Source organism: Panthera leo, chromosome B1, assembly GCF_018350215.1.
Source record: "Panthera leo isolate Ple1 chromosome B1, P.leo_Ple1_pat1.1, whole genome shotgun sequence".
Classification (NCBI taxonomy): Eukaryota; Metazoa; Chordata; class Mammalia; order Carnivora; family Felidae; genus Panthera; species Panthera leo.
Window position 1 is genome coordinate 4,349,276 of NC_056682.1, and position 24,574 is coordinate 4,373,849.

At 40.7% G+C, this 24,574-nt stretch overlaps 1 protein-coding gene and 1 long non-coding RNA gene across 2 annotated transcripts in view; one reads left to right on the forward strand and one right to left on the reverse strand.

Moving 5' to 3' along the window:
• LOC122217279 (CUB and sushi domain-containing protein 1-like) overlaps positions 1-24,574 on the reverse strand; it is a 634,007-nt gene that overhangs the window by 578,141 nt on the left and 31,292 nt on the right. The window lies entirely within an intron of this gene.
• LOC122217319 lies at positions 1,666-9,585 on the forward strand. Its single transcript, XR_006201402.1, has 3 exons — positions 1,666-1,710; positions 7,407-7,599; positions 9,419-9,585. It is a non-coding gene; the product is annotated as an uncharacterized LOC122217319 (long non-coding RNA).

Consider the following 24,574-nt stretch of genomic DNA (forward strand, 5'->3'; position numbering starts at 1 on the left):
CTTCTTGTTCTAGAAGGCAAACTGCCTACAAATATTCGTTCTTTTTTTTTTTTTTTTTTTTTTTTTTTTTTTTTTTTTTTTAATGTTGTGATTATCTTTTGTGGAGCCATACAATGGCATACCCCAGGGATATTGTGGGTTTGGTTCCAGACAACTGCAATAAACAGAGTCAAATGAACTTTTGGTTTCCCAGTGCACATAAAAGTTACATTTACCATGTACTATAGTCTGCTAAGTGTGTAATAGCATTGTGTCTAAAAAATAATGTACATAGTTTAATTTAAAAATACTTCATTGCTGGGGCACCTGGGTGGCTCAGTTGGTTAAGCGTCTGACTTCGGCTCAGGTCATGATCTCATGGTTCACTGGTTCAAGCCCCGCGTGGGGCTCTGTGCTGACAGCTCAGAGTCTGGAGCCTGCTTCAGATTCCCTTTCTCCCTCTCTGTCCCTCCCCAACTCCCCAACTGTCTCACTCTCAAAAATAACAACAAAAAAATTTTAAAAATTCAAAAATACTTCATTGCTAACAGAGGATAACCATCATCTGAGCTTTCAACAAGTTGTAAACACTGATTACCTATCACCGTAACAAATATAGCAATGAAAAAGTTTGAAATATTGTGAGAATCACCAAAACATGACACAGATACACAAAGTCAACACATGCTGTTGGGAAAATGGTGCCAATAGCCTTGCTCAGGGCAGGGTTGCCGCAAACCTTCATTTAAAAAAAAAATTAAAAAAAAATAAAGAAAAAAACCAAGTGCAGTATCTGAAGCACAACAAAATGAAGCACGATATGACAAGGCACACAGATATTTATGAAATGTCTGATCAATGATATATAGGCACACCTACAGTAACCGGCAATTTCTTCTTGTAACATATGTTAATTTTCTCCCAATTATTGTTTATGCCATGTTTTTTTCTTTGAGTGTTTATTTTTGAGAGAGAGAGTGCAAGCGGGGAGAGGGGCAGAGAGAAAGAGGGAGACACAGAATCCGAAGCAGGTTCCAGGCTCTGAGATGTCAGCACAGCTGACGTGGGGCTTGAACCCATTAACCATGAGATCATGACCTGAGCCGACGCTGGACGCTCAACCCACTGAGCCACCCAGGCACCCCTGTTTATGCCATGTTTTTAAGAGGAGATCCACATAACTAATCTACACAACTTATCACCGAGGGTGCCATCTAGCCTCTTCCTTGAAACCAGAAGCATGGTGACTATTCTAGGTCGAATGTCTACTTGCCTGCAAAATCGTTCAATGGAGTCCAATGCCCTGACATGATGGCAGAGGAGGGGAGGCCTTTGGGGAGCACTCAGGTCATGACTAGGGAGCTTCCCGAATGGGATTAGTGCCCTTACAAAGGGGACCCCACAGAACTTCTGCACCTGCTCTGCCATGTGAGGGGGACAGAGCAAGAACATGCTGTTTAGGGCACTGGCTTTCACCAGACACCAAATCTGTCTGGTGCCTTGTTCTTGGACGTCGAGCTTCCAGAACTGTGAGAAATAAATGTTTACCATTTATAGGCCACCCACTCTGTGGTCTTTTGTCATGGCAGCCAGAATGGACTAGGACAGTAACCATGGCAACACAGAAGTTCTTGGAGACAGCCATGAACAACATAATCCATTTCAATGAAAATAAAAGTCACATCCAGAATATGTTAAATTTTAACATTTGTATATTTATTCAACACTAAGGTAGGCAAAGTATTTAGACTTACTGCATTTATGTTATTGAACTGTAGTTGTTCAGAAGTGCTAAATAAGATTGTTCTAGTAGATAGAATGCCAATAAATTTGATTTCATATATGTGACATGCCCACCATACTGCTTAAAATTATTTTGTCTGTCCTCCATATGTTGTTAAACATACATATATTATTTAATATTAATATTTACTCTTAATATTTCATATGTATATATTATGTTAATATACATTCATATATTTAAAAATAGAAAAATATTGCTAATAATACGTTTCTACAGGTAGTTGCTGACTTCTATAATATGGATAAAATTATAAGAAGACTCAAATTTTAAGATAGTGTGAAGTTCAGGATAGCTGTTTTTTCTTCTTGTTAGCTTGCCTATATGATTGTCATTATGCATCCAGGAGGATCCCATTAAAAACTAAATTTTTGGAAGGGTTTTTTTTTTCTCCCAAGATGAATTAAAGATTTTTTTTTTTTATTAAGAAAACATAGGGCACAACTGAGCTTTTCCTGATGAATCAAGTTTACTTTGCGGAAATGAATCATATACGTTTCTGTGATATGAGGATATGCCCAGGTCTTACCCACAACTACAGAGCTGGTGATCCCTATAAAACACCAGAGCTTATGGCTATGGGTGGGGGTGGCCATCTTATCTGAATCCTCATGTCTGACCATCTACATCTTCGGTGCTGCCCAAAAGCATGTCCTCCTGCTGTCAGCCTGCTGGTCTCCAGCAGACATCGTCAGAATGTGGTACTCTACCTTGTTCTCAGCTTGCATACATTCCACCAGTATTGAAAGTACTGAGTGCTAAGTGCATGTTTTCCTTAACTGTCTATTCAGTACCTACTACTTGTCACACACTGTTAGGTCCTGACTGAACCGTGGAGTACAGATGAAGAAGTAAGCAATGTTCTCTGACCGTAAAGAAACTTCCCACCGCCAAGAAGAACCACCAAATACAGAGTAAAAGAAAAAGTGACTGAGAACACTGAAGAAGTTACACATTCTTCTCGGGCTATGCAAGTTAAAACCACAGTATGAGACTACCTCACACCTGTCAGAGTGGCTAAAATCCAAAACAATAGGTGTTGGCGAGGACGTGGAGAAAAAGGAATCCTCGTGCACTGTTGGTGAGAATCCAAACCTGCGCAGCCACTTTGGAAGAGTATGGAGTTGCCTGAAAAAGTTCAAAATAGAACCATCCTACGATCTCATATTCACGCTACCGGTTATCTACCCAAAAAACACAAAACCACTAATTCAAAGGGATACACGCACCCCTAGGTTTATTTCCACATTATTTACAATAGCCAAATTAAGGAAGCAGCCCACATATGCATCAACTGATGGATGGATAAGACGATACGGTATGTACATACAGTGGAAAACTATTTAACCATAAACAAAAATGAAAACTTGCCATTTGCAACAACATGGATGGCGCTAGAAAGTATAATGCTAAGTGAAATAAATCAGAGAAAGACAAATACCCTATGATTTCACTCATATGTGGAATTTAGGAAACAAATGAACAAAGGAAAAAAAAAGAGAGGCAAACGAAGCAACATTCTCTTAACTATAAAGAACAAATGGGAGGTGGGTGGGGGGATGGGCTAAACAGATGATGGGGATTAAGCAGTGCACTTGCCATGAACACTGGGTGACGTATGGGTGTCAAATCACTGCATTTTATACCTGAAACTAATCTAACAGCGTATGCTAACTATACTGGAATTAAAATAAAATTTGAAAAAAAGAAAAGCCTTCTTGCACTATGTCAAGACAAATTGACAGAGAAGCTAGTAGAACGAGGGCTTGATTTATGGATGAGATTATCCTAGGTGGACAAAAGGCAGAGGAAAAAAGCATTGCAAACATAAGGAAAGCCTGAACAGCGCTGGGGATCTATTGTAACTGCACTCAGACATCTGCGAAAGTCTGAGTCATCTGAGATGGGTAAGCACGGAGTGAGTGAGACAACGCCAACTTTGTTATGAGAGTCTCCACCAGAGTTGGCCCAACTAAGCTTTTGGTTGGTCCAAGGGTAGTAGTGATGGCAGACCAGGTCCTTTCTCCATCAGTAGGAGACGGTGCAGACATGCAGGTTAGCGTGGGATTGGGACAGGCCTTAAAGTTTATGTCAATTCTCTATGAAGGTTACAGAAGGCTGAATGCGGTTAAGCGAGGTGATGGCTTCTTGACGGTATTGAGTGGCACTTGGTCAGCAGTGAGGTGGTGGCAGCGGGAGACAGCCTGGAAGCCACGGGACAAGGCACATCAGGGACTATCAGTAGAGCCCCTGGGAGAGGGGAAGGGTACCCACTCTGACAGGATGGAGGACACGTCAGAAGAGAGAGTCGCTGGTACAGGGCCCCATACAGGTAGAGATGGCGGTAACAGTCGTACAAGCAGCAGCTGACTCAGTATGGCCAGGAAGGAAACTATGGGAGTTTTACAACAGCCGCCTGGGAGGTCTCAGGGTCACACAGGCATATACATCTAGTTGTAGTGGGATGCTAGTAACTAGCTACCAATTGGCTCTCTGGGGGAAAGGAGCAGCCCTGATGTTTGGCACTTGTCAATTTCTATGGTGTAAATTCTCCCACAGTCAAATCGTTCTGCTGTGCCCCTTCATTACATCGTCCCATATGTTAGTTAGATCTCAATAAAACTGGAAAAAAATGTAGCAAAAATCCTCTCATGATTAATTTCAAGCTCCTAGTTAACCACAACAACAACAACAACAACAACAAAATATCTCTTCGATGGAATATTCCTCAGCCATAAAAAAGCAACGGGACTTCGCCATCTGCAACAACAACATAAATAGATGTAGAGAGAATTAGGCGAAGTGAGACAAGCCAGGCAGGGAAAGACAAATATCATTTGATCTCACTTACGTGGAATCAAAGTAGCAAAACAAATGGAGAAAAAAAAAAAAAAAAAAGCACCAACAGCCACGTAAAGATGGAGCACTGATGGCTGCCAGAGGGCAGGATGTGGCGAGATTGGCAAAATGGCTGAAGGGGAGTGAGAGACACAGACTTCCAGCTACGGCGCAACATAATGGCTGCTGTTGTGGAATCACGACGTTGTCCCCCTGAAACTAATGTAACCTTGTGTGTCAACTATACTTTAATCCAAAAAAAAAAAAAAATAAACATTTCTATCTCTTATTGGATTCTCTTGGTGGCTGCATGAATCAACATTTCCAGGTGAGTATTGCATTAACAGTGGTCAACGTGGTCTGTCTTTAATTGGAATGCTTTCGAAGCATTCCAGCAAAATCACACCAATGTTTTTCAAGTATCTTCCTTATGTTATATTTGACTAACTTTATAAAAACCAGAAATGAGTGCTAAATCATATTGTAGAAGTTTATAAACATAAATTAATAACCTACTGATATTTTGAATTTCATGTTTTGTACTCCAATGTAATATTACGGAATCTCCTTTACCTTATACTAACTGAATCCCAAATTCTACAATGTATATTTAGAAATTTTTAGTCAGCAATTACAGGCGAGCTTTGCTTTCTACGTGTGTTTACTCAGGTTTTTCAAAAGTGTGAAATTCATAAACGGTATTTTAGGGTTTCTTTTAATTATTTTTTAATGTTTATTTTTGACAGAGAGCATGCACACAAGCTGAGGAGGGGCAGAGAGAGACGGGGGAGACACAGAATCCAAAGCAGGTTCCAGGCTCTGAGCTGTCAGCACAGAGCCTGAGATGGGGCTCGAACTCACAAACTTTGAGACCATGACCTGAGGCGAAGTCAGACGCTTAACCGACTGAGCCACCCAGCTGCCCCCATAATTGTATTTTAGAAATACCATGTGTCTATATGTTAGAGGAGTTAAAAAAACAAAACAAACCAAAACAAAACAAAACAAAACTTGGATATCTTAAGTCTTAGGTCTCAAATCATTCACTCACACCAGCCCTCAGCCTCGTTACATTTTTAGGGTGAGTGGAGGACAGTCAGTTTGCACAATGTTGACACAGGCAGGTGTTCACGCCACGTGAACGTAAACGGGCATGGAAGCCCGCGCTACATGCTGGTGCTGAAAAGCAAGGTTAATAGAATTTCCGCAGAAACATGAGCATTAATTTTATTTCCCCATTTATTACTCCTCCTTTTAACATGTACGTAGCAAATTAATTAAATAGCACCACAGCACTGCTAAAGCTTTGTTATTGTCATGATAAAAAAAAAATTAGCGTAATAATTTTGGTGCTAATTATGCATTTTTTGGCAAAGTGTTTCATCTCACTAGAAATACCCTCAAGCATGGGAGAATCGCTATTTAATGGAAGTGCGGAATAAAAGAATGCTTTTAGAGTCTTGGATTAATTTTCAATTATAAATTGCTTATAAAGTGAGTGTTTGTAGCACTTAAACTTTATACATAATCACACTTTATAATGAAAATAGAAAATAGCAAAAACATTTTCATGTTTTCATGATTTTTTTATGATCAGGATTCTTAAGGGTCTGAAAATACTTTATTTTAAAAACAGCATAGTGGGGCACCTGGGTGGCCCAGTCGGTGAAGCACCCGACTTTTGATTTCAGCTCATGATCTCACAGTTCGTGAGATCGAGTCCCACCTTGGGCTCTACACTGCCAGCGTGGAGCCTGCTTGGGATTCTCTTTCTCCCTCTCTCTGCCTCTCTCTCCATCTAAATAAAAAAATTTAAATAAAATTTTTAAAAAATGTCATAGTAACAACTTCCATTCATTAAAAACCAATTGTGTACAAGTTGTTCCTCATGAGGGATGTCTTTTCATCTTACCAAAAGATCCCCGGCTATTGCGCAACACCATTTCCACGTTACGGAAAGGTCAGCATGCTCCAGAAAGCTACGTGCCTTTCTCAAGCATCTTGTAGAAAAGGTCTTCATTTGCTAGGCCTGCCATAACCAAGGGCCACACGCTGGTTTGGCTTAACACAACAGAAATGCATGGTCTCACAGTTGTGGAGGGAGGAGCCCCCTCTAACAACTGAAGGCTCGCCCCTCCCAGCTTCCAGTGGTTTTCCGCCATCACTGGTGTTCCTGGCACGTGGACACACATCCACACTCCTCTGTTTTCACATGGCCGTCCTTCCTCTGTGCCTGTCTGTGAGTCTAAATCCCCAGTTCTTACGAGGACACGAGTCCTACTGGATTAAGACGCACCCTAATGTCTTCATGTGACCGTATTCCTTCTATCAAGGCCTGTTTCCAAGCAAAATGACATTTGGAGTTAGTAGGGATTAGGATTTCAACCTGGGCTTTTTAGGGGAAACACAACTCAACCCTGACAGATAGAAACAGCAAAAGTATCTGAACCTGGTCTTTCAATTTCAAAACCTGCATTTTGCACTGCTGCTCAGGTCACCCTCTTACCAAAATGGCCTTCATGAAAAACTGTAGATATTTGAAAGTGTTAAATGCCAGTTTACTTGGATGTCTATCCTCCTCGGACTCTGCTCCTTGAGGCACACATACCACCTTTTACTAGGACTGTAGCCTCCTCACAACGGCTAAGTGCCCCGTGCATCATTTCTGCGTAACTATTTATTACGCTGGATAGAACTGGTTGTTGTAAATAATTCCGGGATCTAGAGCATTCTGAATTGTTGAGGTCACAGATTATAATTCACTGATTGGCTCTTTCTGATACTACAGGCCAAAGCAATGAGATGAAAGGCGACACATTTTGGTCCCTGTAATGTACTGTGATTTCGTTGTTGGAACCGATCAGCAAAGTTCAGCACGATAAATACAGGTGTGGCATTTCTTTGCGGCTACAACAGAGCTGGCATTTAAAAGCCTGAGGAATTCTGGCAAACCTTGAGTTTTCCAAAGGAAAAGAGTATTAGTGAATATCTGAAACATCCTAGAACGTAGGTCCATAAGAACAGAACTCAAGTAGGCTTGCGTGGGTTTTAACTCTACGATTCTGAGACAGAAGGCAAAACATGCGAAACGAAAAGACAAGGCTCTACAAAGGATAATCATGTTGATTGATTTTCTTTTTGTTTCTTTATTCATACATTCACCTAATTAATTTTCTTTTCATTCATCCATCCATCCAATCATCCATCTACTAAATTCTCATAGTATGCTCACAACCATGGGCGGGGCTGGGAGGGGCTGGGAGGGCTCTTCCGATCCTGGGGCTTCCAGCTGAAGCCTTTTCCAACAGTGGCTTTTGGTTTTTGAAACCTCTGACAGCTACCGTAGCCTTATCCTGCAGATGCAGCAGAGGTGCCTTCACTATGTTGCTTCCTCCACATTGTACTTTACTCTACTTAAAAATACCCCCAAACATCATTAGAGCACAGAGAAACTGGGGGGCAGTTTCCTAACCCTAACCCTAACTTCAGCTTTCATCATTGAACATGGTAGCACCTTTTTCTTTTCAGTGTTACTTCTTTCTTGGGCACTGCAATGTCCACAGGGGCATCACCATCTACCCCAACCTCTCAATTCCTTGATCTCTTTGGCATCAAAACCATTGTGCACTCAGCCTCCCATCCTTAGGGTCCCCTGTAAATCTTGTCATTGCTGTAATGGCACCACTTGCAAGTCTCCAATTCAGACATCCCACATCCTCATAGTGACCAAATCTGCCATGTGACACAATTGTGCTTTTCACGCTCCCTCAATGGAGCAATCGTCCCTGTCCCCCTCTACTTATGGCCAGTTTCTCTGTGCACTATGCCCAATGTACCATGGATAGAGTCAGGGGTTCTAAAACTCTGAGTTTGAGGATTGAGTAAATCTGGAACAGATGAAGTTCCTGGCACCAATGAATTTGGGTTTAGTGGGGAAGTTGGATGAGTAAAGACAAAAAATCACAATGCATTTTATTAATGATAATGGAAGGGAGAGCCAACTCAGTTTTCAGGACTGCCTTCAGAAAGATTTCAAGGGGCGCCTTGGTTTCAAGGGTGGCTCAGTCGGTTGAGCGTCCGACTTTGGTTCAGGTCATGATCTCACAGCTCGTGGGTTCAAGCCCCGCGTCAGGCTCTGCGCTGACAGCTCAGAGCCCAGACCCTACTTCAGAATCTATGGCTCCCTCTCTCACTCTTTGTACCTCCCCTGCTCATGCTCTGTCTTTCTCTCTCTCTCAAAAATAAACATTTAAAAAAATTAAAAAAAGAAGAAAGATTTCAAAAGAAAAGGTCTCAAGAAACATTTCTAGAAAAATAATTTCTAGACAACCCTCGGATTTTTTTTCTATTCTTTTCTAAACAAATACCGGGAGTTTGGCAAGTTATTTGTATTAGAGAGTTATAATACTTAAAATTGCATGTACAATGCATGAAACGTTCCTTAACAATAATCATTTTTGCAAACAAAATATTTACCTGCCTTTTAAAGACAATTTTATAGAGATTAGAAATTACCTTTCGCAGTACCTGGGTGGCTCAGTCGGTTGAGTGTCTGACTTCGGTTCGGGTCATGATTTCAAAGTTTGTGGGTTCAAGCCCCATGTCGGGCTCTGGGCTGAGGGCTCAGAGCCTGGAGCCTGCTTCGAATTCTGTTTCCCCCTCTCTCTCTGCCCCTCTCCCACTCATGCTGTCTCTCTCTGCCTCTCAAAAATAAAGAAACGTAATAAAAACATTTTTTTTTTAAATTATCTTTCTGTCTTTGTTAACTCTGTGTAATCACTGCTGCTTCTTCCTTTCTAGAATGTGGACTCATGCTGCTTCGACACTGGGTCCAACTGCATTGCTTTCAAGAAGAGAATATTTTGAAAGGTATAAGCAATAACTGAGATACAAAAACAAAATGTTTCTAACTCTAGCATTTGGAAGCCCTCACAAGCAATTCCTTTTCAGCTGACAAATGCAATTAATAAAATGTTATGCTGATTGACTGAATGCCATGATAAGCTACGTGGTTTCTAATAATCATAATGGTCATTTAAGGATCCAACGGCCTTTGCCTCCTAATCTGAGACATCTGAGAAATCCATGTAAATGTATTATCTTAGCAGATCCTTGACATCACCCTTTCAAACAAAAGAGATGGCCCTTCCGTTTCACAGACTGAAAGCAGTTTGATGTATACTGACCTGAATGAGGTTATGAACTCATGCCCCATATCCTGGTTCACATACTGCTTTCATATGAACTGTTCTTTTTAATGAACTTGAACTGTTCTTTTTATCTTAATTACCTTATTGGCTCTGTAAAAAACATACACTTGTCCACTTCCGTAGTTTGTATTTTCAATTCTATTTGAAGAGAAACTTTTTCCAAAACCATGCAACATAAAATGAAATATAGAAATAATAAGTAAGGGGGTGCCAGAGCAGCTCCGTGGGTTGAATATCTGATTCTTAATTTCGGGTCAGGTTCATGGAAGCAACTCCCACATTGGGTTCCAACTGGAGCATGAAGCCTGCTTGAGATTCTGCCCCCCCACCCTGCCTCTGTCTCTGCCCCTCTCCCCCACTCATGCTGTCTCTAAAATGAATGAATGAATGAATAAATAATTGATTAAATAAAAATGATTAGTAAAATTTGGATCAAAATTATATACTTTTAATATCTTTAGCATAGATCACGGTCAGCACATACATTTTGCTACAAAAGTATCATTAACTTCTGTGGACCATCATTGTATATTCCATGGAAAATGGTATGTTTTAGCTTTTCTTCTATTTCGGCGGGAAAATTACTGAATGTCCCCAATAGACCTGTCACTGTGCTCTGTACTGGACATACAAATAGAGTCACACATGTCCCTGACCTCACAAAAGCTTGCAGTCTAGTGAAAGAGACACAAATGAATCACATAATATCTGGATAACAGAGGATCTAAAAGAATTGCAGGTGATCTTATGACAAACCTAAGTGTCATCGCTGATCATGTTTCAACATACAATTTTTTTATAAAATTTTATATGTGTATGCAAAATTACACAAGAGTTTTTTTTTTTTATGCTTATTTATTTATTTTTTTTTAATTTTTTTTTCAACGTTTTTTATTGATTTTTGGGACGGAGAGAGACAGAGCATGAACGGGGGAGGGGCAGAGAGAGAGGGAGACACAGAATCTGAAACAGGCTCCAGGCTCTGAGTGGTCAGCACAGAGCCCGACGCGGGGCTCGAACTCACGGACCGCGAGATCGTGACCTGGCTGAAGTCGGACGCTTAACCGACTGCGCCACCCAGGCGCCCCTATGCTTATTTATTTTGAGAGAGAAAGAGAGCAGGGGATGGGCAGAGAGACAGAATCCCAAGTAGGCTCCACGTTGTAAGTGCAGAGGCCAACAGGGTCTCAAACTCACGAACTGTGAGATCACGACCCAGCCAAAATCGAGAGTCCAGGAGTTAGATGCATAACTGACAGAGCCATTGAGGCGCCCCACACCAGAGTGTCTTTATACATCTTCTCTGTGTTCATAATAACTTGCCTTTAATGAGACACTTAAATAAACTAGGGAAAATGCTTCCCCAAACTCCCCCTGGATCGCTTTACCAATCCAACCCCAATCAAAATGCACATTAGATAAGTAAAGCTTTTGTAAATGGGATTATCATAGTTGTAGGGATTAATATTTAGATGCCCGAGAGCTCTCCTGTCTAATTTGTGCTACACCAGTCCCGCTCACGCACAGTGATGAGCTCTATTTTCTACTTGAATTATAATTGCTACCCTGGGCACCTAGCACTACAAACAGCTGAAAACAGTGTTGGATTTGCTGGAATAAATAGTGTTCAGTCATCAGCCATGGCACAGGTATATAAGGTGATAGAAGTCGCCACCACTAACAGGAGTTTGCACATGGCCTTGTTTCCGTCGTGATGGTTGCTGCTTTATGACACCACCAACCACAAAACCAACCCTAGCTACTAGTGTGACTATTCTGTTACAGTGTATCTGCCAACAAAATTCAAGGAAAACCTGAAAGGTGTTAAAGATTGTAAGTGATCCATGTCAGACATATTTCTTTCCATATTAAATCCTCTCAGTAAAATTAACTGCACTAAGAACCCAGCTACCTAATTTTTTTCTGAAAGATTTACATAGGTGGATGAGAAGCGCTCACGTGAGTGGGCAAGCGATGGAAAGCCTGTCTTGATGGAGCTGCATCTACAATGTGTATTATTTTTAATCACAGAGCTAGGGTAAGTTTTAAACAAGAAGGATTCCACTTGACTAAGCTCATTAAAATAACAAGTAGCTATCATTTCTCGTAGGAGAAGGACAGGACATTTTGTCCAGATTCAGTAAAAGTCTTCAAATAACAATTTCCATTGTAGAAAAACCAAAGTTTAAAATCAAGTTAGTCTTTCTGGGGTGCCTGGGTGGCTCAGTCAATTAAATGTCGTACTTCAGCTCAGATCATGGTCTCACAGCTTGTGAGTTCAAGCCCTGCGTTGCACTCTGTGCTGACAGATCAGAGGCTGGAGCCTCCTTCAGATTCTGACTCCCCTTCTCTCTCTGCCCCTCCCCTGTTCTCACTCTGTCTCTCTCTCAAAAATAAATAAAACATTAAAAAATTTAAAAAAATCAAATTAGAATAAATTTAAAATTCTCTGCGGCGCCTGGGTGGCTCAATCTGTTAAGCATCTAAGTTCGGCTCAGGTCATGATCTCACGGTTCATGGGTTCGAGCCCCGCGCTCTGTGCTGACAGCTCAGAGCCTGAAGCCTGCTTCAGATTCTGTGTCTTCCTCTCCCTCTGCCCCTTCCCTGCTCACAGTCTCTGTCTCTCAAAAAAATGAATAAAAACGTTAAAAAAATTCTAACCTGCAAGGTTAGGATCTGCAAGAAAAATGTGAGATTTTAATCTTAATTTACTCCTCATTTATATCTAAAGTAGCCACATGAGATGGCTTAACTCCAGGAACACTCTAATATTACAGTTAAAAGGGTAAGAACATGTCTACAGACTAAGGTCTAAAATAGATTGGCAGTCTGAAAATAAAATAAAATAAGATAGAATAAAATAAAATAAAATAAAATAAAATAAAATAAAATAAGATAGAATAAAATAAAATAAAATAAAATAGATTGGCAGTCTGTAACTTTAGGAAGACATTAAGACTTTCAACTGTAAAAAAAAAAAATCAACATGATTCAAACACAACAGAAAGGTTAAAGAATTCTACCATGTGCCCGTGGCAAGGAGACAAATTGCACGGTGCAGGGGATCATGTGGTCACATCACTTTGTGCTCATCAGGAATTAAGGAGACACTTAAGGCAAGAATGACTTCCTGGAGGAAGAAAATCTAATGTTCATAGTTAGAACAGACTCCACATCATTAACAGGAAACAAGTGGAAGTTCACATTTGAATGGACCTTCTGAGTTCTATAAGAACACTAATCATTTGGGGCATCAGGGTGGCTCAGTCGGTTAAATGACTCTTGATTTCAGTTCAGGTCATGATCTCAGGGTTCCTGAGTTCAAGCCCTGTGTGGGGCTCTATGCTGACATTGTGGAAACTGCTTGGGATTCTCTCCCTTCCTCTGTCTCTCTCTGCCTCTTCCCCTCTTGCACATAGGTTCTCTCTCTCTCTCTCTCTCAAAATAAATAAACATTAAAAAAAAAACACTAATCATTTCACATTAAAGAGACTATGTCATAAACATATAAAATTAGAAAAACCTGTTGAGAAAATAGGTCAGGACAGAAAAGTGTACTCCTCTTTCTCACACTTCTTTGTCTTCCATTTCATTATTTTATGTATTTGGCCACTTGAGAGGACACTCAAAATATGTAACCACCAGCATGACTCACACAATGACCAGAGAATTGACCAGGTTCTAGCCATGTGCACAGATGCTGAAAATGGTCCATGAGTACTTAGTAAAGAACCAAAACAGTAACAATTATCATTATTAATCAAGTGGCTATTGAGAACTAAGTGCATTTCATATAGCATTTATCATAACAACCCTGTCAAGTATGTAACCTATATTAGAGATAACTGATCTTATATCCAGAGAGATCTGCATAAATTTCTAAAGGTAATCTAACTAATAAGTGGTAGGTTTAAGTTTCAAACCCAGATGGGCAGCCCCTACTTCCCCCAGGAGGAGCTGTTCACAGGTAATACCTGGAAATGAAGGTTTGGGTTCATGTAGCAAAGATCACCAGGTGTCCACAAATAGTTTGTTCCCCACTTTTGTAACCGGGAAGCAGCAGCGTGGGTAGGGGCTCCAGTTCCCAGAACCTCTTGCTTAGTTGGGGCCCTGGGGCTAAGTCATGCCCAGCGGAACATGGGTGCAAATGACAAATACCATTTCCATATCTAGCCTATGAAAACCTCCTACAGTGTAATACATCCTCTCTCTTCCCTTCTGCCAGCTGGATTTTACCTCCAGGGATTACCTTGGAAGCTGTAAGTAAGAGATATAGCAATGGGAATATATTTTGTTATAGCTTTAACTCTGTTACCAAATGTGAGGTCAAATATCACCATCAATGTCACCATCAATGTGAAGGCACAGCTATTGATGAATATGTGCCCTGTTTCAGAAGTAAGCCCAGCTGATCATCAATGTCTTTTCTTAAATTCTGTTAACAGATCTAAGATGCTGAATATCTACATCTGCATCTCTTTTTGTATGTGGATTATAACTAAACATGGTGAAAGAACTCTTTCCCCATGAGTTTTCCAACCCAAAAAAGCACAAATTCTATGGTTTGAATTCAACATCAAATATTATTTGTCAAATTAAGTACCAAACATGGCCATAAACTAAATGAAAAGTTGATAAAACTATTTCACACACAAAAACGAGGCACCGGCATTCTTTTCTGCTCATAGGAATAGAAGGTGTAGGCTTATCTGCTCAGGAATTTATAGAAATTCGTGCATAAGTATAAGTTGCTAGTAGCCTCAAATTTCAGAAGAAAAACCGCTCAATATTGACCAGTTTATATGTCTGAAAGATAGTCTGTGTTACTCTTAAACAAAAAGTTTCGTTATCACTGTATGTCTATTGATTTTTAAGGAGGTTCTCTTACAAAATAATAATAATAATGCAAGGTACAAATGTGTCCCAAGGAAATGTCTCAGTTAGCTAAAAAGCATGAGAAAAATACAGGGAGAAGAGAATACCGAAAAAATGTTTATGGGCATTCCTGGGAAATTTCACCAATTTTTGAAACTCAGAGTCTGAGCCTTGTCCCTTTTAGAAGAATGAACTGTTCTGCTTATTTAAATTGCTTCCTGGGGTACAAGTGCAACAATAGCCAAATTATGGAAAGAGCCTAAATGTCCATCAACTGATGAATGGATAAAGAAATTGTGGTTTATATACACAATGCAGTACTACGTGGCAATGAGAAAGAATGAAATATGGCCCCTTGTAGCAATGTGGATGGAACTGGAAAGTGTGATGCTAAGTGAAATAAGCCATACAGAGAAAGACAGATACCATATGTTTTCACTCTTATGTGGATCCTGAGAAACTTAACAGAAACCCATGGGGGAGGGGAAGGAAAAAAAAAAAAAGAGGTTAGAGTGGGAGAGAGCCAAAGCATAAGAGACTCTTAAAAACTGAGAACTGAGGGTTGATGGGGGGTGGGAGGGCGGGGAGGGTGGGTGATGGGTATTGAGGAGGGCACCTTTCGGGATAAGCACTGGCTGTTGTATGGAAACCAAATTGACAATAAATTTCATATATTGAAAAAAATAAAATAAAAAATAAATTGCTTCTTGGGTGCAAAAGGTGGCTGCAACCCTCCTCTTTCCCTGCATTTTATACACCAATGTGAAGGGAACTGAGTCACTGGGGTCTGGACTAAAGTGGGAGTCCACCGGTGAGTCCCGGAAGCATCTGCCAAGGTGGGCGTTTTCCAGATTTGGTTTTGTATAAATCTCCTCCATCTCGAACACTCTCCCACAAACATTATCTCATTGGGTTTTGAACCTCGGTAACTGGTAGGACTTGTGTGACATCCCAAAAGAGGAAAGGAGGCATAGGGACATTATAGGACATTCTACGGACACAAAACCAAAAAGATGGAATATTAATTGTTGAATTCAAGTTCAGTACTTCTCTACCAGCCCTCAACGTTTGTGGACTACTAAATGTGGGAGATGTCGCACTGATCTCTACACACCTTCCCTGTAAGAGAAGTTCTATTCCTCACATTAGGACTCTCAGTGCCTCCTACAGGTAAAGTAGATGCAGTGGTCCCATGAACGTGGCCCAGTGGAAAGTGAATGACCTCGATTGTCCACGTCTCAGCAGAAACTCTGAGAGACGCCATGAATTTGGCCAATTTGTCTTCTCTTTTTCTTTGCCTGGAGAGTGGCATATCCCTAGTGTCGATAGCAGATACGAGGTCCAAGTGGTTCTTTCACCCCGGGTTCTGGATGAGAAGCTATGCGGAGCAGGACCAGGGCTGGAGCATGACACTGCCTTCCAATGACATGAGCAAGACCGGATCCACTGTTGAAAGCAGCCCACAGGTAGAGGGGCAGAGCCTCCAGAGTGAACAACTGCACTCCCGGAAAGTTTTTATCTTTACCTTCAAAATGACATTGGCCAGCAGGCATTCTCAAAGAAGCATGAACACAGAAACAGATAAAGAAAGTATCAGCAAAGTTACCAATTGCACTCATTGAGATAAGAGCCTCAGGAAAGCTGCGGTTTTGTTCTCCATGTTCCCTGAGGCCAACTGGCTTAATGTGAAAATTATTTTCTCTTACTGCCTGCCTGGAGGCATTGCATTTCCACTGGATGTCATTGAAAATTGATGTTGTCGGAGGTTGTTTCATGGGAGGAATATTCTCATTAGCGAAGAAGAAAGGGGCCCTGCGCAGGTGAGCCACTCAAGATGTCTCGCACAGGACCGAATGACACGTAAGGAGGTGGCATAGACATATTGACGGCCAGTAGAAACTGACTACTAATCTGTAGGTCTCAGATAAAGGACACAGGAACACAGTGTTGATTATTTGTAAGGTGCAGAGCTGAGACCTTAAGATAGCCAGCCACGTCTGGAACATTATAAAGCACTTATGCATTGGCAGAATAAAACTGTTAATATTAAAGGAAGTATTTGTTATTACAATTATTGAGATAGGGTTGTGGCAGGGCAGGGCGGGGGGACTTCATAAGGAAAGGAACTTGTGTGAAATTTAGAGTAGTTGGAAGATCTACTTTCCTTTCACGCTAGAACAAGTGGCAATACTTCCTGACTTGAAATGTTTTATCTTAGTATCTCCGTGGCTGTAGCCCATGAGGAAACCACCGGTGTTTTGATATTTATTTATTTTGAGAGAGACAGACACAAAGAGAGGATGAGAGAGAATCCCAAGCAAGCTCCACACTCTGAGTGGAGCCCAACATGTGGCTCGATTCCATGAACCCATGGGATTTGTGACATCATGACATAAGCCAAAATCAAGGCTCAGATGCTTAACTGGCTGAGCCACCCAGGTGCCCCAAAAGCCACCAGTATTTAGACAGAACTGCTACAAAAAAAATCTGTAATAAGCGTATTCTAGGTGATGCCCTATAATCACCATAAAGGCAAGTTAACTTTATCCTGTACTGATGAATAATGAAGAGAGCGATCATTTTTTAATCTTTACTGTGATGAGAACTATACTGATGGAAGAGAATGCAACACCATGATATTCAAATTATTTAATGATTTACTAAGTCATTTAATAATTAAATACCATTGATTTTCTAATTGAAATTCGAGAGAATTAAAGTATGATTCTAATTCTACATAACTAACAGAAGAATGAGGATTTAATTATGATGAAATCAGTTGGAGTTGCAATTTTTTATGGAGACATTGCGACGTTTATGAATTTAAACAAATATCAATTGAAATCACATCCTTAAAAATATTGCCTTACACTCTAGCGCAACAGATGAAAATTCTCTCTTGAACCATGGCCTACCATGAATATTTCATACTCTTTTTTTTTTTAATGTTACAAATTTTGTCTTCAGTTCTTTTATCTTAAAAATTCCAATTTATCAACTTTTTAAAAACTCCTATCAAAATCTGATGCACGAAGGTCAACTTCCATTTGAAATCTATGTTATTTAACCAACTGGATTCCTAGAAATTGTGTGTAAATAATAAAGTATTATTCCATTTTCATAAGACACCCTCTGAAAAAAATTAAAACAAAAATAACTATTATGTGACCTCACAATCCCTTTTAGTTAGCTTTGCAAAATATTTAATGCCAAATGTGAAAATAATCATCTCAGTCAAAATTATCTCAAAATGATGTGGGTTGTCTGTCATATCAAATATTATGATTTTTTTCAGTTTCTAAACATTGGGTAGCATAAGATTCACCTTTAGGAAAAAGATAAAGAATGGTTTTGGTTGCCACTTATATCGGATTAAACACAATAATTCCCAACATTTGAAAGAGCAACATATACTTTAAATATCTCGTGGAAGAACACTTTTTAACTTACAAGTACTACTTTGGAAAAATTTTTGCATATGTTTCAATTTTCTAAATGAATACTTATTAACACAGATTTATATACGCTCCTAAATAGTTTACAATGTTGGCATATTTTATAATCTATTTACTATGTAGGTTATTTTTTAGAAATTGGAAGGCTACATACCAATTTGCTGACAGTTGTTAACTGTAGGTCGTAGATCTATAAATGATTTTTATTCTAGTCTTTATATTTGCACCTATATTCTAAAACATATTAGTTTTACAGTTGTAAACCAATTCCAGAGTCCTTATATAATCAGAATAGCAGACATGACTATTCTGTCCTTAAGTTTTTAAGCTTGAATATTTTTATCATAAATGTACATAAGATAAAATCCAATGGATGTAAGACATTGGTGTCTATATGATGAAGCAAGAATCTGCATTAAATTTTCTTATATGTATAAAATATTATTCGTCAAGACTAAAGATTAATGCCTCTGGAAGGAGGATCGAGTTCACAGGATATGATGTTTACGTGGGTTCATTTCTTCTTACGGTTATTAGCTTCTACCTTAACTATCATTACAGAAGCTATAAATAATTGGACTTTAAATTTTCCTAAATCTTCAATCTGTCAAGAGAAAACCTAAAATCTTCAGTAAGTATTTTCTAGATGATGCCTTATTTATTCAAAAAGAAAAAGAAAATAATGGGTCCCTGAATACGTCCTCATTATTACTCTGATTTGGAACGGATAATGACACATGGATTTACTGGGAAGATTTAAACACGAAACATTATTTGCAGCTAACTTTGTAAAATTCTAATATCAATATGGTTCTTGCTCAATCTTTAGTTACATCTCCTTTTTCCTCAGCCTAGCGTCTGTAGAGAATGGAAGATCCTTGAGAGCAAAAGGCAATTATTCAAGATTTACTGTGGCCTAAGATTGTGCATGGGGCTCACAATTGCTCCTGCACTCCTCAGACTCTGCCAGATTGGTGATTTGTCCTTGAGGGTCTGTGCCAGAAATGAAAAGGGTCCCCTGCAGCGCTGTCCAGAAAGCTTAAGCAATAACCCTCATCACGTCTCGTGGCTGGCCACCAAGATCCTGCCTAACTCCTGCTGAGCTAACAATTACTTTTACATATTTTATACACAGAGAAATAGATGTGTGGATATACAGATGTATGTATAGATGTACACAGATGTATGTACACATATATATAATGTACATATAAAGACTGAAATGAGTACATCCTTTGGGATCACAACTTCTAGAAAAGAGAGAACATTTTCAAATATACTCTACATTTAAGACCACAATCATGGGTATGTTAACTTTGCAAACAAGGCAGTGAGTCCAGAGAATTCCCCACAGAGCATACCTTAAAGATTTTTCACAGGGTTGGCTCTCTTTGAACCTGAACCCAAACTGAAATTCTGTCACCAACACCATGATCTTGCAGGCAGTAAGCTCGATTAGATGTCCTTACAAACAGCAGAAAAACTGGATCAAGGTGAATGTAAGAATCTATGACATCTGTTCTCAGCCGTGTGCATCAGCAGTTACAATCTGTCCCGTATGGCAGCCCATGTTTTGCGTGACTAAGTCCCATTGCAAAGGAAAATCTGTGACCAAGAGGCACGAGTCCACACTAGGTGTTTAGGGAAGAAAACGAAGGGCATGTATGCACGGCTTTGTTTTTCTCGTGTTTGTGCTCAAACTGAACACTGAAAACCAAACAGAGGCTGAGTCCCGTAAAACTAATTACGTAGGAAGTGGAGAACCACTCAATATAGAATCAGCCAATATTGACCCCCCAGAATGATCCTGATTGCGATCATTCATCTCAGCTTTATTCCCTTCTATGAACCTAACTTACCAGAAAGTCTGAGTAGTTAAATCAGGACTAAACAGCGTGCGACAGGAAAATCACAATCACAAACAGGATAATGATCCCGTCACTAAAGGGACACTGGGGCGCAAACCTGACAGATACTCAATGAAAGCAAGCCTGACATTTTCTGCCACCACATTCGGCTTTACATTTTTTTTTTAAAATAATGTTTAAATAGATGCTTTTACTCTGTAGTCCTGGGAAAGCATAAAAAGAGTGGTTCCTCGGCTCTGTGGTCTCAGATGTCTCACTCGGTGAGGGAAGACGCCCTCGCCCTCCAGCAGGTGGAATTTGATGGCGGTGAAGCTCTCACACTGTCACTGCTGTGTAAGAGCACAGTCAAATGAGTCTGGAGCAGCGGCATTTGGAATATCCTCAAGACCAAAGCTGGGAGAAGGAAACACGCTTTTGACTGGAGAGCATCCTAGACAGGCAGGGGCACAGCCAATGCAGAACATGGCAATGGGAAAGGGGGAGCCAGACAGCAGCCTCTGGGCTCAGTGGGTGCATTTCTATTCCGGAAACCCCCAAAAGGAAGCAGGAGGGGAGACCTCTACCTATGCACAGCCAGGTGTATTGAGTGATTTGCACTAACAGTTCACGCTTGCCCGGTAGTTCCAAACCACAGGACATGGGCATCTCTCTCCTTTGGTCCTCTTTCCAGCTCCCTGCATTTTGCACGGCTGAGATTTTTAAGGAAAAATCACCCTCCACTTAGAAGTAAAAGAGAACCTCAGACAAGGGACTAGGGCTTAGAAATATGGTCTCTTTGAAAATGATTTCTTCATGAATTGGCAAGGAAACAGTCAAGGAAAAGGAGAGAAAAGAGAAGAGCTCCGTTCAGGGCCAGAGGCATAGCTCCAAGCCTCTCCCGGGCTCCCTGGTCACTTCTACTGTGCCCACAGCACCCCCTGATGCCAAGCCCTTCCCACCCTCAGTTGTGCGTGTGGCTCAATATGTGGCCAGAGGAAGGTGGCATTGGCAGCAGGCCTGTGAGCTGCTGAAATACAGCGAGGTCCTCCCAAGGACCAGATAATAGTGGACAGTCCCTTGAAAGAAGCCAGAGGAGGCAAAGGTGGGCTGAACATTGCAGTGACCGCCCAAGTGCTTTGTTCGCTTGGACAACTTCTGCATGTGGTCTTTTGTGATTGATCTCTCCTCTAGTTTTACACCCTGGAGCAGGAGGAAAATGGGAAAGAATCAGCAAAGAAACAATGTCATCTCCAAAAATATTAGAGAATTACTTTTAGAGATCCAGCAATATGATGCTTCTGTTAAAAATGAGGTAAAAATGATTCCTCAAACTTTCTCTCCAGTATGTTAGCAATGCTCTATTTCAGCATAGGTAAGTGGATCTTCTCACATATAAAATGCACAGGGATGGCTCACATGTAAAATGCATCTGGGTGGCTCAGTTGGTTAAGCATCCTACTTCGGCTCATGTCACGGTTTGTGAGTTCGAGCCCTATGTCTGACTCTGCTCTCACCACAGAGCCAGCTTTGCATCCTCTGGGCCTCTCTCTTCTGCTGCTCCCCAACTCATGCAGGTGCTCTCTCTCTTAAAAGTAAATATTTAAAAAATAAAATGCATAAAAGTTTGAAACTAAGATGCCAGTTAAATTTTGTGAAGTAGCATCATATTTAAAGCAACTCAATGATACTGTCTAAAAATAGAATATTTACTCTTCAATTCTGGTATTTTTTTATTCACACATATATTCGTTTACTGGACCAACATTGATGGATGCTTATTGGGGTTTCAAGCACTTTTTTAAGCCTGGGAATACAGTGAATAGAAAAGACCAGATCGTTGCATTGAAGAAGCTTAAATTCTGGTGGTTGCAGGGCTGAGGGGTAGATAATGAGCAACAAAATAAGGATAAAATAATTCCATTGGTGGTAAGTATAAAATATGAAAGAAACCACGTAACAGAAAATATATTTGATATTTTCAGAGTTTATTTATTTTGAGAGCTAGAGTGCCAGTGGGGGAGGGCCAGAGAAACAGACAGACAGACAGGCAGGCAGACAGGCAGGTAGGCAGACATACAAAGAGAAAGAGAAAATCCCAATCAGGCTCTGTGATGTCAGAGCAGAGACGGCTGCAGGGCTCGATCCCATGAACTGTGAGATCATGACCTGAGCCAAAATCAAGAGTTGGTCACTTAACCGACTGAGCCACCCGGGAGCCCCAGATTCCGTTTTGTACAGTGGCCAGGGAAGGCATAATTAATAGGGTGACAGGTGACCACAAGTCTAATGAAAGTGAGGGAGAGGCCGGTCCTTGCTGGAGAAGGACATTGCAGCACGTGAAGGAGGCAGGTGAAGCCTCCAGAGAGTCTATCTACCTCATGTGTTTAAAAAGAACAGCAGAAGCAGGGGTGGGGCTGGTGATGAGGGAGGCAATGCAGCTGGAATTTAGCAAGGAGGATGGCATGATAGAAGATCAGACCCCAGACTCTGGGGGGCAAGGTAAAGAGTTTAGCTTTTGCTTCAAAGATGACAGAAAGCCATGGGAATGTTTGGAGCACCGGAGCCCCATTATGTGATGGCCGGATCCCATGCCCGTAATGTGATGTGAGTGGTCAGAGGCACTCTCTGGCTGCCACCGTGAGCTGTGGGGCTCAAGGGCTGAAGCAGGAAAATGGTAAGGAGGCTGCTGACATGACCCAGGTAAGCCATGGCGGTGACTCCACTATGCCTTAGAGGTAGAGGGCATGAGAAGAAGCCATGTTGTAAACTGATTTTGAAGGCTGTCTTAGTCCCCCCAGGCTTCTATAACAAAACACCCCTTGGTGAGTGGCTGACGCACAACAGAAATTTGTTTCTCACAGTTCTGGAGGCTGAAGTCTGAGAGCAGGACGGTGTCATGGTCGGGTGGGGGCGAGTTTCTCGACGGCCAAACCCTAGCTGTACCCTCGTATGAAGGAAGTGATGGGGGAACTCTGTAGGGCCTCATTTGGAAGGGCATTGATCCCATTCATGGGGCTCCACACTCATGTCCTAATCACCTCCCTGGGCCCCACCGCTGAACACCATCAACTTGGGGATTAAGATTTCAACTTATGAATTTGGGGGAGGGGGACACAAGCATTCAGACCACAGAAGTAGAGCCAGTGTGATTGGCTGATGGGTTGAACATGGCGTTTGACTGCAAGTCAAGAAAATGATTTACTATATGGGGTATTCAAGTTGACTCTCCATCATAGACACCAGCATTGTAATTAGACTACGTTTTCCCAAGATCAAGGTAAGGAACGCTAGTAATTTATATCATTAATAATTATCTTAGCAATCTTCACAGTAAATTTTTAATTATTACTTATCAAACAAAGTCCTAAAGTCTTCCTTGTGGAATAATGGAAATCATCCTTCAGGCATTCATAAAATTGGGCATGTAACAATGGATGTTCTCTTATGAGTTAATGTACTTCCTTAATTAGTTTGCTTTCAGGAAGTTTGGAAATACCCAGTTTAATTTGTGATGCACTTGATAACAATGTAAGGATCATGAGTGGAAGAACAGGCTATGTCCTACAGCACTGAGAACCAGAACATTCATTTGTTTTAACTGACCACTGAAAAATGTATCTAAAGTTAACTACTGCGAATTTTAGTGAACTCTGGTAAATACCCATGTACTTTTTCTTGTTGAAGTGCTATAAGGAACATGGAAAACTTGAACAGCAAGAAATCAGAAGAATCAGATTAAAAGCCCTCACAACAATTTTTCTGCTTTAGTTTTCTTATACTTAATATGAGGAATTGCTGACCCCAAGGGTCCTTACTAGCTACTCTTTTATTAATCATTATGTTAATCAATAATTTAGTAGATCGATTTTCAAAGACTCTGTTTCCTATATTTTACTAAACACTGTATATAAAACTGAGAATAATCAGCTACTGACATCATGGAGACTAAACCAATCAAAATTACTTTTTTTAAGTTTATTTATTTATGTTGGAAGAGAGAGCGAGCGTGTACATGTGCACAAGCAGGAGGAGGGGCAGAGGGAGAGGGAGAGACTCCCAAGCAGGCTGCAAGCTGTCAACACAGATCCAACTCAGGGCTCAATTTCACAAACCTTGAGATCATGACCTGAACCGAAATCGAGTCGCATGTTTAACTGACTGAGCCACCCGGGCACCCCTCAAAATGACATGTTTTAAATTTCTATCCTTGTAAGTCCAGTAACTTGCCATGATTTTATGTTGCTTACCTTATAAGCTGCCAATGCTAGAACAATTAAAATAAAGAAACAACAACAAAAAATAAACGATAAAGGGGCATGAAGTATTACACCAGAACCAAACAAACAAATGAATATCAGGTGGGAATGCATTCTGATTGAACATCAAACAAGGCCCTGGGACTGCTAATAGCTATGGTAAAACTCCAAGAGACATAGGATGTGCAACTTTTATCATCTAAAATAAAAGGAATAATCTCATTAAAAGGCAATTATCAGGGGCATCTGGGTGGCTCAGTTGGTTGAGCCTCTGACTCTTAATTTGGCTAAGGTTCTGGTCTCACCGTTTGTC